The sequence below is a fragment of the Procambarus clarkii genome, chromosome 34 (assembly GCF_040958095.1).
Source record: "Procambarus clarkii isolate CNS0578487 chromosome 34, FALCON_Pclarkii_2.0, whole genome shotgun sequence".
Classification (NCBI taxonomy): domain Eukaryota; kingdom Metazoa; phylum Arthropoda; class Malacostraca; order Decapoda; family Cambaridae; genus Procambarus; species Procambarus clarkii.
Window position 1 is genome coordinate 35,014,683 of NC_091183.1, and position 16,570 is coordinate 35,031,252.

The 16,570-nt window shown below is 56.5% G+C and overlaps 1 protein-coding gene across 3 annotated transcripts in view; it reads right to left on the minus strand.

Annotated features, from left to right (window-relative positions):
* LOC123762018 (post-GPI attachment to proteins factor 2-like) overlaps nt 1-7,374 on the minus strand; it is a 289,172-nt gene extending 281,798 nt beyond the window's left edge. Inside the window, exon 1 of one of the 3 annotated variants that reach the window (XM_069335770.1) lies at nt 7,347-7,374. The gene's annotated coding sequence lies outside the window, so the exon portion shown is untranslated. Of the gene's footprint in view, nt 1-7,214 lie in introns of all 3 variants that reach the window. The other 2 variants (XM_069335769.1, XM_069335768.1) reach the window with 2 other exon arrangements.
* Between the last annotated feature and the right edge of the window lie 9,196 nt (nt 7,375-16,570).

Below are 16,570 nucleotides of genomic sequence, written 5' to 3' on the forward strand. Positions count from 1 at the left end.
TGGTGGTGATGGTGGTGGTGGTGGTGACCCCCACGGCCATAGTTTGTGGTGGTGGTGGTGATGGTGGTGGTGGTGGTGACCCCCCGGCCATAGTAGTGGGGGGGGGTGGTGGCGACCCCCCGGCCATAGTAGTGGAGGTGGTGGTGACCCCGGCCATAGTTGTGGTAGTGGTGGTGGTGACCCCCGGCCATAGTTGTGGTGGTGGTGGGTGACCCCCCGGCCATAGTTGTGGTGGTGACCCCCGGCATAGTTGTGGTGGTGGACCCCCGGCCATAGTTGTGGTGGTGACCCCCGGCCATAGTTGTGGTGGTGGTGGTGGTAGTGGCGGTGACCCCCGACCATAGTTTGTGGTGGTGGTGGTGACCCCCGGCCATAGTTGTGGTGGTGGTGGTTGTGGTGGTGACCCACGGCCATAGTTGTGGTGGTGGTGGTGGTGACCCCCGGCCATAGTTGTGGTGGTGGTGGTGGTGACCCCCGGCCATAGTTGTGGTGGTGGAGGTGGTGGTGACCCCCGGCCATAGTTGTGGTGGTGGTGACCCCCGGCCATAGTAGTGGTGGTGGTGGTGACCCCCGGCCATAGTTATGGTGGTGGTGGTGACCCCCGGCCATAGTTGTGGTGGTGTCCCCCGGCCATAGTTGTGGTGGTGGTGGTGACCCCCGGCCATAGTAGTGGTGGTGGTGGTGGTGGTGACCCCCGGCAATAGTAGTGGTGGTGGTGGTGACCCCCGGCCATAGTTGTGGTGGTGGTGGTGACCCCCGGCCATAGTTGTGGTGGTGGTGGTGGTGACCCCCTGCCATAGTTGTGGTGGTGGTGGTGGTGGTGACCCCCGGCCATAGTTGTGGTGGTGGTGGTGGTGACCCCCGGCCATAGTTGTGGTGGTGGTGGTGGTGACCCCCGGCCATAGTTGTTGTGGTGGTGGTGACCCCCGGCCATAATTGTGGTGGTGGTGGTGGTGACCCCCGGCCATAGTAGTAGTGGTGGTGGTGGTGACCCCCGGCCATAGTTGTGGTTGGTGGTGGTGACCCCCCGGCCATAGTTGTGGTGGTGGTGGTGACCCCCGGCCATAGTAGTGGTGGTGGTGACCCCCGGCCATAGTTGTGGTTGGTGGTGGTGGTGACCCCCGGCCATAGTAGTGGTGGTGGTGGTGACCCCCGGCCATAGTAGTGGTGGTGGTTGGTGACCCCCGGCCATAGTTGTGGTGGTGGTGGTGGTGACCCCCGTGCTATAGTAGTGATGGTGGTGGTGACCCCCGGCCATAGTTTGTGGTGGTGGTGGTGACCCCCGGCCCATAGTAGTAGTGGTGGTGGTGAACCCCCGGCTATAGTAGTGATGTGGGTGGTGGACCCCTGGCCATAGTTGTGGTGGTGGTGGTGACCCCTGGCCATAGTAGTAGTGGTGGTGGTGGTGGTGTGGTGGTGACCCCCGGCCATAGTAGTGGTGGTGGTGGGTGACCCCCGGCCATAGTAGTGGTGGTGGTGGTGACCCCCCGGCCATAGTAGTGGTGGTGGTGGTGACCCCCGGCCATAGTAGTGGTGGTGGTGGTGGTGGTGGTGGTGACCGCCGGCCATAGTAGTGGTGGTGGTGGTGACCCCCGTCCATAGTTGTGGTGGTGGTGGTGACCCCCGGCCATAGTAGTGGTGGTGGTGGTGACCCCCGTCCATAGTTGTGGTGGTGGTGGTGACCCCCGGCCATAGTAGTGGTGGTGGTGGTGACCTCCCGCCATAGTAGTGGTGGTGGTGGTGACCCCAGCCATAGTTGTGGTGGTGGTGGTGACCCCCGGCCATAGTAGTGGTGGTGGTGGTGACCCCCGGCCATAGTAGTGGTGGTGGTGGTGGTGGTGGTGACCCCCGGCCATAGTTGTGGTGGTGGTGGTGACCCCCCGGCCATAGTTGTGGTGGTGGTGGTGACCCCCCGGCCATAGTTGTGGTGGTGGTGTTGACCCCCGTCCATAGTTGTGGTGGTGGTGGTGACCCCGCCCATAGTAGTGGTGGTGGTGGTGGTGGTGACCCCCGGCCATAGTAGTGGTGGTGGTGGTGACCCCCGGCCATAGTTATGGTGGTGGTGGTGGTGACCCCCGGCTATAGTAGTGATGGTGGTGGTGACCCCCGGCCATAGTTGTGATGGTGGTGGTGACTCCCGGCCATAGTTGTGGTGGTGGTGGTGACCCCCGGCCATAGTAGTGGTGGTGGTGGTGACCCCCGGCCATAGTTGTGGTGGTGGTGACCCCCGGCCATAGTTGTGGTGGTGGTGACCCCCGGCCATACTTGTGGTGGTGGTGGTGACCCCCGGCCATAGTTGTGGTGGTGGTGGTGACCCCCCGGCCATGGTTGTGGTGGTGGTGGTGACCCCCGGCCATAGTTGTGGTGGTGGTGGTGACCCCCGGCCATAGTAGTGGTGGTGGTGGTGGTGGTGACCCCCGGCTATAGTAGTGATGGTGGTGGTGACCCCCGGCCATAGTTGTGATGGTGGTGGTGACCCCCGGCCATAGTTGTGGTGGTGGTGGTGACCCCCGGCCATAGTAGTGGTGGTGGTGGTGACCCCCGGCCATAGTTGTGGTGGTGGTGACCCCCGGCCATAGTTGTAGTGGTGGTGGTGACCCCCCGGCTATAGTAGTGGTGGGGGTGGTGGTGACCCCCCGGCTATAGTAGTGGTGGTGGTGGTGGTGGTGAACCCCGGCCATAGTAGTGACGGTGGTGGTGGTGACCCCCGGCCATAGTTGTGGTGGTGGTGGTGACCCCCGGCCATAGTTGTAGTGGTGGTGGTGACCCCCCGGCTATAGTAGTGGTGGGGGTGGTGGTGACCCCCCGGCCATAGTAGTGATGGTGGTGGTGACCCCCAGCCATAGTTGTGGTGGTGGTGGTGACCCCCCGGCCATAGTTGTGGTGGGGGGTGGTGGTGACCCCCTGGCCATAGTTGTGGTGGTGGTGGTGGTGGTGGTGGTGGTGCTGGTGGTGGTGGTGGTGGTGGTGCTGGTGGTGGTGGTGGTGACCCCCGGCCATAGTTGTGGTGGGGGTGGTGGTGACCCCCCGGCCATAGTTGTGGTGGTGGTGGTGGTGACCCCCGGCCATAGTAGTGGTGGTGGTGACCCCCCGGCCATAGTTGTGGTGGTGGTGACCCCCCGGCCATAGTTGTGGTGGGGGTGGTGGTGACTCCCCGGCAAAAGTTGTGGTGGTGGTGGTGGTGGTGGTGACCCCCGCCCATAGTTGTGGTGGGGGTGGTGGTGACCCCCCGGCCATAGTTGTGGTGGTGGTGGTGATGGTGGTGGTGGTGGTGGTGGTGGTGACCCCCCGGCCATAGTAGTGGGGGGGTGGTGGTGACCCCCCGGCCATAGTAGTGGAGGTGGTGGTGACCCCCGGCCATAGTTGTGGTAGTGGTGGTGGTGACCCCCGGCCATAGTTGTGGTGGTGGTGGTGACCCCCCGGCCATAGTTGTGGTGGTGACCCCCGGCCATAGTTGTGGTGGTGGTGGTGACCCCCGGCCATAGTTGTGGTGGTGGTGGTGGTAGTGGTGGTGACCCCCGGCCATAGTTGTGGTGGTGGTGGTGACCCCCGGCCATAGTTGTGGTGGTGGTGGTTGTGGTGGTGACCCACGGCCATAGTTGTGGTAGTGGTGGTGGTGACCCCCGGCCATAGTTGTGGTGGTGGTGGTGGTGACCCCCGGCCATAGTTGTTGTGGTGGTGGTGACCCCCGGCCATAGTTGTGGTGGTGGTGACCCCCGGCCATAGTAGTGGTGGTGGTGGTCACCCCCGGCCATAGTTATGGTGGTGGTGGTGACCCCCGGCCATAGTTGTGGTGGTGGTGGTGTCCCCCGGCCATAGTTGTGGTGGTGGTGGTGACCCCCGGCCATAGTAGTGGTGGTGGTGGTGACCCCCGGCAATAGTAGTGGTGGTGGTGGTGACCCCCGGCCATAATTGTGGTGGTGGTGGTGGCCCCCGGCCATAGTTGTGGTGGTGGTGGTGGTGGTGACCCCCTGCCATAGTTGTGGTGGTGGTGGTGGTGGTGGTGACCCCCGGCCATAGTTGTGGTGGTGGTGGTGGTGACCCCCGGCCATAGTTGTGGTGGTGGTGGTGGTGGTGGTGACCCCCGGCCATAGTTGTTGTGGTGGTGGTGACCCCCGGCCATAATTGTGGTGGTGGTGGTGGTGACCCCCGGCCATAGTAGTAGTGGTGGTGGTGGTGACCCCCGGCCATAGTTGTGGTGGTGGTGGTGACCCCTCGGCCATAGTTGTGGTGGTGGTGGTGACCCCCGGCCATAGTAGTGGTGGTGGTGACCCCCGGCCATAGTTGTGGTGGTGGTGGTGACCCCCGGCCATAGTAGTGGTGGTGGTGGTGACCCCCGGCCATAGTTGTGGTGGTGGTGGTGACCCCCGGCCATAGTTGTGGTGATGGTGGTGGTGACCCCCGGCTATAGTAGTGATGGTGGTGGTGACCCCCGGCCATAGTTGTGGTGGTGGTGGTGACCCCCGGCCATAGTAGTAGTGGTGGTGGTGACCCCCGGCTATAGTAGTGATGTGGTGGTGACCCCTGGCCATAGTTGTGGTGGTGGTGGTGACCCCTGGCCATAGTAGTAGTGGTGGTGGTGGTGGTGGTGACCCCCGGCCGTAGTAGTGGTGGTGGTGGTGACCCCCGGCCATAGTAGTGGTGGTGGTGGTGGTGGTGGTGACCCCCGGCCATAGTAGTGGTGGTGGTCGTGGTGGTGACCCCGGCCATAGTAGTGGTGGTGGTGGTGACCCCCGGCCATAGTAGTGGTGGTGGTGGTGACCCCCGTCCATAGTTGTGGTGGTGGTGGTGACCCCCGGCCATAGTAGTGGTGGTGGTGGTGGTGGTGACCTCCCGCCATAGTAGTGGTGGTGGTGGTGACCCCAGCCATAGTTGTGGTGGTGACCCCCGGCCATAGTAGTGGTGGTGGTGGTGACCCCCGGCCATAGTAGTGGTGGTGGTGGTGGTGGTGACCCCCGGCCATAGTTGTGGTGGTGGTGGTGACCCCCCGGCCATAGTTGTGGTGGTGGTGGTGACCCCCCGGCCATAGTTGTGGTGGTGGTGTTGACCCCCGTCCATAGTTGTGGTGGTGGTGGTGACCCGGCCATAGTAGTGGTGGTGGTGGTGACCCCCGGCCATAGTAGTGGTGGTGGTGGTGACCCCCGGCCATAGTTATGGTGGTGGTGGTGGTGACCCCCGGCTATAGTAGTGATGGTGGTGGTGACCCCCGGCCATAGTTGTGATGGTGGTGGTGACCCCCGGCCATAGTTGTAGTGGTGGTGGTGACCCCCGGCCATAGTAGTGGTGGTGGTGGTGACCCCCGGCCATAGTTGTGGTGGTGGTGACCCCCGGTAATAGTTGTGGTGGTGGTGACCCCCGGCCATAGTTGTGGTGGTGGTGGTGACCCCCGGCCATAGTTGTGGTGGTGGTGGTGACCCCCCGGCCATAGTTGTGGTGGTGGTGGTGACCCCTGGCCATAGTTGTGGTGGTGGTGGTGGTGGTGGTGACCCCCGGCCATAGTTGTGGTGGTGGTGGTGACCCCCGGCTATAGTAGTGATGGTGGTGGTGACCCCTGGCCATAGTAGTGGTGGTGGTGGGGACCCCCGGCCATAGTAGTGGTGGTGGTGGTGACCCCCGGCCATAGTTATGGTGGTGGTTGTGGTGACCCCCGGCTATAGTAGTGATGGTGGTGGTGACCCCCGGCCATAGTTGTGATGGTGGTGGTGACCCCCGGCCATAGTTGTAGTGGTGGTGGTGACCCCCGGCCATAGTATTGGTGGTGGTGGTGTCCCCCGGCCATAGTTGTGGTGGTGGTGACCCCCGGTAATAGTTGTGGTGGTGGTGACCCCCGGCCATAGTTGTGGTGGTGGTGGTGACCCCCGGTCATAGTTGTGGTGGTGGTGGTGACCCCCCGGCCATAGTTGTGGTGGTGGTGGTGACCCCCGGCCATAGTTGTGGTGGTGGTGGTGGTGGTGGTGACCCCCGGCCATAGTTGTGGTGGTGGTGGTGACCCCCGGCTATAGTAGTGATGGTGGTGGTGACCCCTGGCCATAGTAGTGGTAGTGGTAACCCCCCGGCAATAGTAGTGGTGGGTGGTAGTCGTACCCCTCCCCCCCCCCCCTGGGCCACGCCAGCTGTCATAGTGTCAACAACCCCCCCCCCCCCCCCCTCCCAAGAACAAACGTTTATAACTCATCCACTCTCACACACTATATATAGACACACACCCCCCCCCCCATCCCTGTACTCTTAACGCTGTAATGCTGTGTTGCCTTGCTCAATATCCGCCTCCAAGTTTTTCGTTCTTTTCACTTACCAAACCCATAAACAATTACTATGGGGCGACCCTCTCCCGTCCCACTCAGCAGGGCGAGTGAGACACCAGCGGCAGAAAAAGCTCTTGTGAATAAGAGTAAGTAAGAGCTCCTCTGTCCTGAAGGTGTCACCTTCCTCAGCCTCCACGAGGCATCAACTTGCATAGGAAATGGTTGGGCAACGTCTCCAGCCACAGATCCAGAATCACTACTTAAGCACACCTTACCTGCTAAGCCAATCACAGCACGGAATTTCGGAGCACTTATTGGTCGTTACAATGTTGCTACATTACCTTCAGTTGGGCAGGATCGCCTCGAGTGTGGTATCGCGTAGTGTCACACAAAAGCCTCACCTTATCAGATTACTTTTCTATATACCATCATGAAAGAGGTCACTGAACTTATCACAAACACTGCACACACACACACTGAGCATGTCGACGAGGGCAGCAGACACGGGCAGCTGCCACACATCTGGTGTAAGCTCAGCACACGGGTCGAAGGTGTAGTAATCCTGGTGTGAGGGCGAGGGTGTGAGCACAGTGTGACGGTGGGTGCGGGCGGGTGTAGCCAGGCACTGCCCTGTACTGGTGTCACCTGTGCCAACCCACAGGCCCTGGACCCCTGCCAATGTTTGGGTTCTCCTGGCCACTCTTGTGTTTACCTCTAGCGGCGGTGGTGATCAGTGAGCACACGCGGCGCTCTCCTCACCATCACCCACATGTGGTGCACCATCCTACCCTCCGCCTGGTGACTATGGTGACACAGATGCCGTAGCTGCGCCATTGTGCACCCGCTCCCCGAACATCACAACATAATTGGCCTCACTGTCGCCCATAAGCAGGTAACACATAATGTTTCCTGATGGCTGGCCCATCCCACCACCGTCTCCGTCGCCCTACTCTCACTCTCAACACTCACTCACAGTGTCGCTGGGCGTGTGCGGGCGTGGAGGGCGTGGACAGGCATGGGCGTGAGAGGTACGAGAACCGGCAAGGACTTGGTGGTGGCGTCCCCCTCCCCCCTGCGTCCCCGGAGCGTCCACAGACAGACCTGGTGAAGGTATCGATCTCGGGACCACACTGCACCACTGCTCCTCCCGCCCCGCCTCGCACACGCCCGCACACGCGCACACCCGGCCCCGCGCACGGGCCCCGCACGCATATACGCACAAACTCACGCCGTCACGCACTTGTATACTCAAACACTCCGCTATAAACACGACAACACCTCAAGTTCCTACCCACGTGATCACAACAAACGCTCAACCCACTCGGCGCGCAAATAAAAATCACCGGCATCGATTTGTTTACATTACCAATATTGGCGCGCATGATTTGTTGAGGGTGAGAGACGGTGCTGTTGTCTGTGCTGTGTTGTTAAGGCAGCAGCACGTGGTGACCTCCTCCCTCCCCCCCGGCCACACAACAATCCCTCCCCACCGCTGAACACCATCTACCCTCAACAGAAACCACCCCCTCCATACAACAGAACACCCCCTCCCTACAACAGAACACCCCCTTCCTACAACAGAACACCCCCCTTCCTACAACAGAACACCCCCTCCCTACAACAGAACACCCCCTTCCTACAACAGAACACCCCCCTTCCTACAACAGAACACCCCCCTCCCTACAACAGAACACCCCCCTCCCTACAACAGAACACCCCCTCCCTACAACAGAACACCCCTTCCTACAACAGAACACCCCCCTTCCTACAACAGAACACCCCCCTCCCTACAACAGAACACCCCCTCTATACAACTGAACACCTCTCTACAATAGAGTATCTCCTCCCTACAATAGAACCATTACTCCCTACAACAGAACACCCCCCTCCCTACAACAGAACACCCCCCTTCCTACAACAGAACACCCCCCTTCCTACAACAGAACACCCCCCTCCCTACAACAGAACACCCCTTCCCTACAACAGAACACCCCCCTCCCTACAACAGAACACCCCCTCCCTACAACAGAACACCCTCTCCCTACAACAGAACACCCCCTCCCTACAACAGAACACCCTCTCCCTACAACAGAACACCACCTCCCTACAACAGAGCACTTCCTCCATACAACAGAACACCCCGTCCCTACAACAGAACACCCCCTCCCTACAACAGAACACCCCTCTCTACAACAAAACACCCCTTCCCTACAACAGAACACCCCTTCCCTACAACAGAACACCCCCCCTACAATAGGACACCCCCCCTACAATAGAACACCCCCTCCCTACAACAGAACACCCCCTCCCTACAACAGAACACCCCCTCCCTACAACAGAACACCCCCTCCCTATAACAGAACACCCCCTACAATAGAACACCCCCTCTCTACAACAGAACACCCCCTCCCTACAACAGAACACCCCCTCCCTACAACAGAACACCCCCTCCCTACAACAGAACACCCCTTCCCTACAACAGAACACCCCCTCCCTACAACAGAACACCCCCCTCCCTACAACAGAACACCCCCTCCCTACAACAGAACACCCCCTCCCTACAACAGAACACCCCACTCCCTACAACAGAACACCCCTCCCTACAACAGAACACCCCTCCCTACAACAGAACACCCCCCTCCCTACAACAGAACACCCCCTCCCTACAACTGAACACCCCAACTCCTTACAACAGAACACCCCAACTCCCTACAACAGAACACCCCTCCCTACAGCAGAACACCCCCTCCCTACAACAGAACACCCCAACTCCCTACAACAGAACACCCCCTCCCTACAACAGAACACCCCCTCCCTACAACAGAACACCCCCTCCCTACAACAGAACACCCCCTCCCTACAACAGAACACCCCCCTCCCTACAACAGAACACCCCCCTCCCTACAACAGAACACCCCCCTCACTTAATCAGAACACCCCCCTCCCTACAACAGAACACCCCAACTCCCTACAACAGAACACCCCTCACTACAACAGAACACCCCCTCCCTACAACAGAACACCCCCTCCCTACAACAGAACACCCCCAACTCCTTACAACAGAACACCCCAACTCCTTACAACAGAACACCCCAACTCCCTACAACAGAACACCCCCTCCCTACAACAGAACACCCCAACTCCCTACAACAGAACACCCCAACTCCCTACAACAGAACACCCCCTCCCTACAACAGAACACCCCCTCCCTACAACAGAACACCCCAACTCCTTACAACAGAACACCCCAACTCCCTACAACAGAACACCCCAACTCCCTACAACAGAACACCCCAACTCCCTACAACAATACACCCCCTCCCTGCAACAGAACACCCCCTCCCTGCAACAGAACACCCCCTCCCTACAACAGAACACCCCCTCCCTGAAACAGAACACCCCCTCCCTACAACAGAACACCCCAACTCCTTACAACAGAACACCCCAACTCCCTACAACAGAACACCCCCTCCCTACAACAGAACACCCCAACTCCCTACAACAGAACACCCCAACTCCCTGCAACAGAACACCCCAACTCCCTACAACAGAACACCCCAACTCCCTACAACAGAACACCCCAACTCCCTACAACAGAACACCCCAACTCCCTGCAACAGAACACCCCCTCCCTACAACAGAACACCCCCTCCCTACAACAGAACACCCCAACTCCCAACAACAGAACACCCCAACTCCCTACAACAGAACACCCCCTCCCTACAACAGAACACCCCCTCCCTACAACAGAACACCCCAACTCCTTACAACAGAACACCCCAACTCCTTACAACAGAACACCCCAACTCCTTACAACAGAACACCCCAACTCCCTACAACAGAACACCCCTACTCCCTACAACAGAACACCCCAACTCCCTACAACAGAACACTCCAACTTCCTACAACAGAACACCCCAACTCCCTACAACAGAACACCCCAACTCCCTACAACAGAACACCCCAACTCCTTAGAACAGAACACCCCAACTCCTTAGAACAGAACACCCCCTCCCTACAACAGAACACCCCCTCCCTACAACAGAACACCCCCTCCCTACAACAAAACACCCCAACTCCCTACAACAGAACACTCCAACTTCCTACAACAGAACACCCCAACTCCCTACAACAGAACACCCCAACTCCCTACAACAGAACACCCCAACTCCTTAGAACAGAACACCCCCTCCCTACAACAGAACACCCCAACTCCCTACAACAGAACACCCCAACTCCCTACAACAGAACACCCCAACTCCTTAGAACAGAACACCCCCTTCCTACAACAGAACACCCCAACTCCCTACAACAGAACACCCCAACTCCTTAGAACAGAACACCCCCTCCCTACAACAGAACACCCCAACTCCTTAGAACAGAACACCCCCTCCCTACAACAGAACACCCCAACTCCCTACAACAGAACACTCCAACTTCCTACAACAGAACACCCCAACTCCCTACAACAGAACACCCCAACTCCTTAGAACAGAACACCCCCTCCCTACAACAGAACACCCCAACTCCCTACAACAGAACACTCCAACTTCCTACAACAGAACACCCCAACTCCCTACAACAGAACACCCCAACTCCCTACAACAGAACACCCCAACTCCTTAGAACAGAACACCCCCTCCCTACAACAGAACACCCCAACTCCCTGCAACAGAAAACCCCAACTCCTTACAACAGAACACCCCAACTCCCTGCAACAGAACACCCCAACTCCCTACAACAGAACACCCCAACTCCCTACAACAGAACACCCCAACTCCCTACAACAGAACACCCCAACTCCCTACAACAGAACACCCCCTCCCTGCAACAGAACACCCCCTCCCTACAACAGAACACCCCAACTCCCTACAACAGAACACCCCAACTCCCTACAACAGAACACCCCCTCCCTACAACAGAACACCCCAACTCCCTACAACAGAACACCCCAACTCCCTGCAACAGAACACCCCAACTCCCTACAACAGAACACCCCAACTCCCTGCAACAGAACACCCCAACTCCCTACAACAGAACACCCCAACTCCCTACAACAGAACACCCCAACTCCCTACAACAGAACACCCCAACTCCCTACAACAGAACACCCCAACTCCCTGCAACAGAACACCCCCTCCCTACAACAGAACACCCCAACTCCCTACAACAGAACACCCCAACTCCCTACAACAGAACACCCCAACTCCCTACAACAGAACACTCCAACTCCCTACAACAGAACACCCCAACTCCCTACAACAGAACACCCCCTCCCTACAACAGAACACCCCAACTCCCTACAACAGAACACCCCAACTCCCTGCAACAGAACACCCCAACTCCCTACAACAGAACACCCCAACTCCCTACAACAGAACACCCCAACTCCCTGCAACAGAACACCTCCTCCTTGCAACAGAACACCTTTCAGCCAGTCCCAGACAAGGGTCCTACCAGCCTATCTCCTTTATCCCGCTGCAAGATACCTTGAGCCGTTTTCTTAGGAGTTACCAAGGTACTTATCTAGCTGTGTTTGCTGGAAATTATTTCCCCAGCTCCTGGGCCCCATCTTTTAGCCCTCAATTGTCTGGTGTATTGATTCCCCCCCCGAGCCTTTTGTGTTGTGTAACGGTAACACATTAAAGGTTAAAGGTGTGTGTTGCGTAACGGTAACACATTAAAGGTGTGGAGTTAGCAACAGTAAACTCCTCGCTTTACGCAATTCATTTGTTCATGAACAAATACTTCCGCATATTATAATTGTTCGTCTTAGTTTGCTGGTTCAATCTGTGTCCTCTCGTCCTCGCTCTACACGTGTCCTCTCGTCCTCGCTCTACACGTGTCCTCTCTCTCTCTCTCTACACGTGTCCTCTCGTCCTCGCTCTACACGTGTCCTCTCGTCCTCGCTCTACACGTGTCCTCTCGTCCTCTCTCTACACGTGTCCTCTCGTCCTCGCTCTACACGTGTCCTCTCGTCCTCGCTCTACACGTGTCCTCTCGTCCTCTCTCTACACGTGTCCTCTCGTCCTCGCTCTACACGTGTCCTCTCGTCCTCTCTCTACACGTGTCCTCTCGTCCTCGCTCTACACGTGTCCTCTCGTCCTCTCTCTACACGTGTCCTCTCGTCCTCTCTCTACACGTGTCCTCTCGTCCTCGCTCTACACGTGTCCTCTCGTCCTCGCTCTACACGTGTCCTCTCGTCCTCTCTCTACACGTGTCCTCTCGTCCTCTCTCTACACGTGTCCTCTCGTCCTCTCTCTACACGTGTCCTCTCGTCCTCGCTCTACACGTGTCCTCTCGTCCTCGCTCTACACGTGTCCTCTCGTCCTCGCTCTACACGTGTCCTCTCGTCCTCGCTCTACACGTGTCCTCTCGTCCTCTCTCTACACGTGTCCTCTCGTCCTCGCTCTACACGTGCCCTCTCGTCCTCGCTCTACACGTGCCCTCTCGTCCTCTCTCTACACGTGTCCTCTCGTCCTCGCTCTACACGTGTCCTCTCGTCCTCGCTCTACACGTGTCCTCTCGTCCTCTCTCTACACGTGTCCTCTCGTCCTCTCTCTACACGTGTCCTCTCGTCCTCGCTCTACACGTGTCCTCTCGTCCTCTCTCTACACGTGTCCTCTCGTCCTCGCTCTACACGTATCCTCTCGTCCTCGCTCTACACGTGTCCTCTCGTCCTCGCTCTACACGTGTCCTCTCGTCCTCGCTCTACACGTGTCCTCTCGTCCTCTCTCTACACGTGTCCTCTCGTCCTCGCTCTACACGTGTCCTCTCGTCCTCTCTCTACACGTGTCCTCTCGTCCTCGCTCTACACGTGTCCTCTCGTCCTCGCTCTACACGTGTCCTCTCGTCCTCTCTCTACACGTGTCCTCTCGTCCTCGCTCTACACGTATCCTCTCGTCCTCGCTCTACACGTATCCTCTCGTCCTCGCTCTACACGTGTCCTCTCGTCCTCGCTCTACACGTGTCCTCTCGTCCTCTCTCTACACGTGTCCTCTCGTCCTCTCGCTACACGTGTCCTCTCGTCCTCGCTCTACACGTGTCCTCTCGTCCTCTCTCTACTCCTGTCCTCTCGTCCTCTCTCTACACGTGTCCTCTCGTCCTCTCTCTACTCCTGTCCTCTCGTCCTCTCGCTACACGTGTCCTCTCGTCCTCGCTCTACACGTGTCCTCTCGTCCTCGTTCTCTCTCTCTCTCTACACGTGTCCTCTCGCTACACGTGTCCTCTCGCTACACCTGTCCTCTCGTCCTCTCTCTACACGTGTCCTCTCGTCCTCTCTCTACACGTGTCCTCTCGTCCTCTCTCTCTCTCTCTCGACACGTGTCCTCTCGTCCTCTCTCTACACGTGTCCTCTCGTCCTCTCGCTACACGTGTCCTCTCGTCCTCGCTCTACACGTGTCCTCGCCTTCTGATTCTGCCTGTGTCCTCTCGTCCTGTCTTCCAATGATGTAAGGTTTAATTCCTTTAGTCTTTCCTTGTAACTTATACCTATCAGTTCTGGTACTAATCTGGTGGCATACCTCTGAACTTTCTCCAGCTTCATTTACCGTTTAACAAAATATGGGACGCTACTCTGCTACTAACATATCCCAGAACTGGTCTGACACATGTGGTATGTGTTCTTTTGTATGTGTACCAACCTCACATATGATGCTGTCGATATCTGATATATGTGGATCTGGGGGGAGTCAGGTTTGGTGTTTTGCCAACCCCCCCCCCCTTAGACCTATCTCGCGGTCTTATTAAGTTCAACTACTTGAGCTGGACGGTAAAGCGACGGTAGAGCTTCATGCAGGTCGGCGTTCAATCCCCGTATGTCCAAGTGGTTGGGCAACATTCCCTCCCTCCCGTCCCATCCCAAATCCTTATCCTGCACCCTTTCCCAGTGCAGTCCGTCCTCCAAAAATGGGGTGGTAAATGTAAGAAGACAATTAAGTGCAATTATGTACTATTGATAGCAGTTAGGAATTGTACTTATTTTCACTTAGTATTAAATCGTACTGTCAAATATATTGTGAATATTTGAGTTTACCTGAAAAACTGAATAGAAAACCACGACCTCACCTAACCGTCTTAGTTTTTGAAGATAATAATTTTATTGCTTCTTAATTACAATTAGTACTTAACTTATAGCTATATTGATATTACAGTTTTATAAAACTAATAAAACAAAACTAAAATATATCAATAACCCAGTGCTATATAGTCGTAATTGCTTGGCACTTTCCCCTGATAATTCCTTCCTTCCTTCGTTCGGTCTTATTAAAGCAGAGTTTAGTCTGCTCTTTGTTACCTTGTGCCCGGCTTTATTACTTGGCGCAGTTTTGACTTACACTCAAGTATTCACTTGTTCGCCAATTCTTTAACAGTTTGGAGATGGTCCCGGTTATCCTGCAGCGTTTGTGCAATCTTCCATCGTATTTATGGACATCACAATAACGTGGTTAATGTATGTTGACCAGACCACACACTAGATGGTGAAGGGACGACGACGACGTTTCGGTCCGTCCCGGACCATTCTCAAGTCACAATCGACTTAAGAATGGTCCAAGACGGACCGAAACGTCGTCGTCCCTTCACCTTCTAGTGTGTGGTCTGGTCAGCATAAGTACGTCATAACGTGTGAGGAGTCAGGAAGCAATGGGTAATCTATCCCTCGTCCGCCAGATCATTCACGTGTAACATGATGCACGAGAAGCCCCGGTACTGACCTCGCTAGCGCTTGATGGTTATATCTGACCAGTCTGAGTCTCCCAACAGCCTGGTTGATCAGTCCGGCAACCAGGAGGCCTGGTCGACGACCGGGCCGCGGGAACGCTGAGCCCCGGAAGCCTCTCAAGGTAACCTCCCGTCCCTCACTGTGTCTTGTGTTACTGAGGTGTTCCCTAGCTCACCCCTCACTGTGTCTTGTGTTACTGAGGTGTTCCCTAGCTCACCCCTCACTGTGTCTTGTGTTACTGAGGTGTTCCCTAGCTCACCCCTCACTGTGTCTGGTGTTGCTGAGGTGTTCCCTAGCTCACCCCTCACTGTGTCTGGTGTTGCTGAGGTGTTCCCTAGCTCACCCCTCACTGTGTCTGGTGTTGCTGAGGTGTTCCCTAGCTCACCCCTCACTGTGTCTGGTGTTGCTGAGGTGTTCCCTAGCTCACCCCTCACTGTGTCTGGTGTTGCTGAGGTGTTCCCTAGCTCACCCCTCACTGTGTCTGGTGTTACTGAGGTGTTCCCTAGCTCACCCCTCACTGTGTCTAGTGTTACTGTGGTGTTCCCTAGCTCACCCCTCACTGTGTCTTGTGTTGCTGAGGTGCTCCCTAGCTCACCCCTCACTGTGTCATGTGTTACTGAGGTGTTCCCTAGCTCACCCCTCACTGTGTCTGGTGTTACTGAGGTGTCCCCTAGCTCACCCCTCACTGTGTCTGGTGTTACTGAGGTGTTCCCTAGCTCACCCCTCACTGTGTCTGGTGTTACTGTGGTGTTCCCTAGCTCACCCCTCACTGTGTCTGGTGTTACTGAGGTGTTCCCTAGCTCACCCCTCACTGTGTCTGGTGTTACTGTGGTGTTCCCTAGCTCACCCCTCACTGTGTCTGGTGTTACTGTGGTGTTCCCTAGCTCACCCCTCACTGTGTCTGGTGTTACTGTGGTGCTCCCTAGCTCACCCCTCACTGTGTCTGGTGTTACTGTGGTGTTCCCTAGCTCACCCCTCACTGTGTCTGGTGTTACTGAGGTGCTCCCTAGCTCACCCCTCACTGTGTCTGGTGTTACTGAGGTGTTCCCTAGCTCACCCCTCACTGTGTCTGGTGTTACTGAGGTGTTCCCTAGCTCACCCCTCACTGTGTCTTGTGTTACTGTGGTGTTCCCTAGCTCACCCCTCACTGTGTCTGGTGTTACTGAGGTGCTCCCTAGCTCACTAGCAGCATCCGTCACTCCTGCCAGTTTCTCCAACTTGTGCACGAGTCTGGTCTATGGCTCTGTGTTAAGGGTTTACTAATATGACAAAAATACACAGTTATTGTTCTGTCTCAGTGTCAGTCGCCCGGTCATGGGATTATATCAAGAATCCTCCTCTTTAGATAGTACCTATTGTGACTATCGTCAATAGTCACGAATTCGTACGTACTTAGCTTTTAGATAGTAGTATACTGAGTAGTAAGGAATTCTTTTAAAAGTAAATGAAGCTAAACAACAAACTTAAATATTCCTAGGACTAGTATAGCACACATATGTACTATATTAGGCCTCAGATATCATGTAGTAGGCCTAGGGAGGTTAGGTTAATGTAGTTTAGTTTGTCAAAGCAACTCAAGTAAAAAATAGTTTTCCGGTTTGTC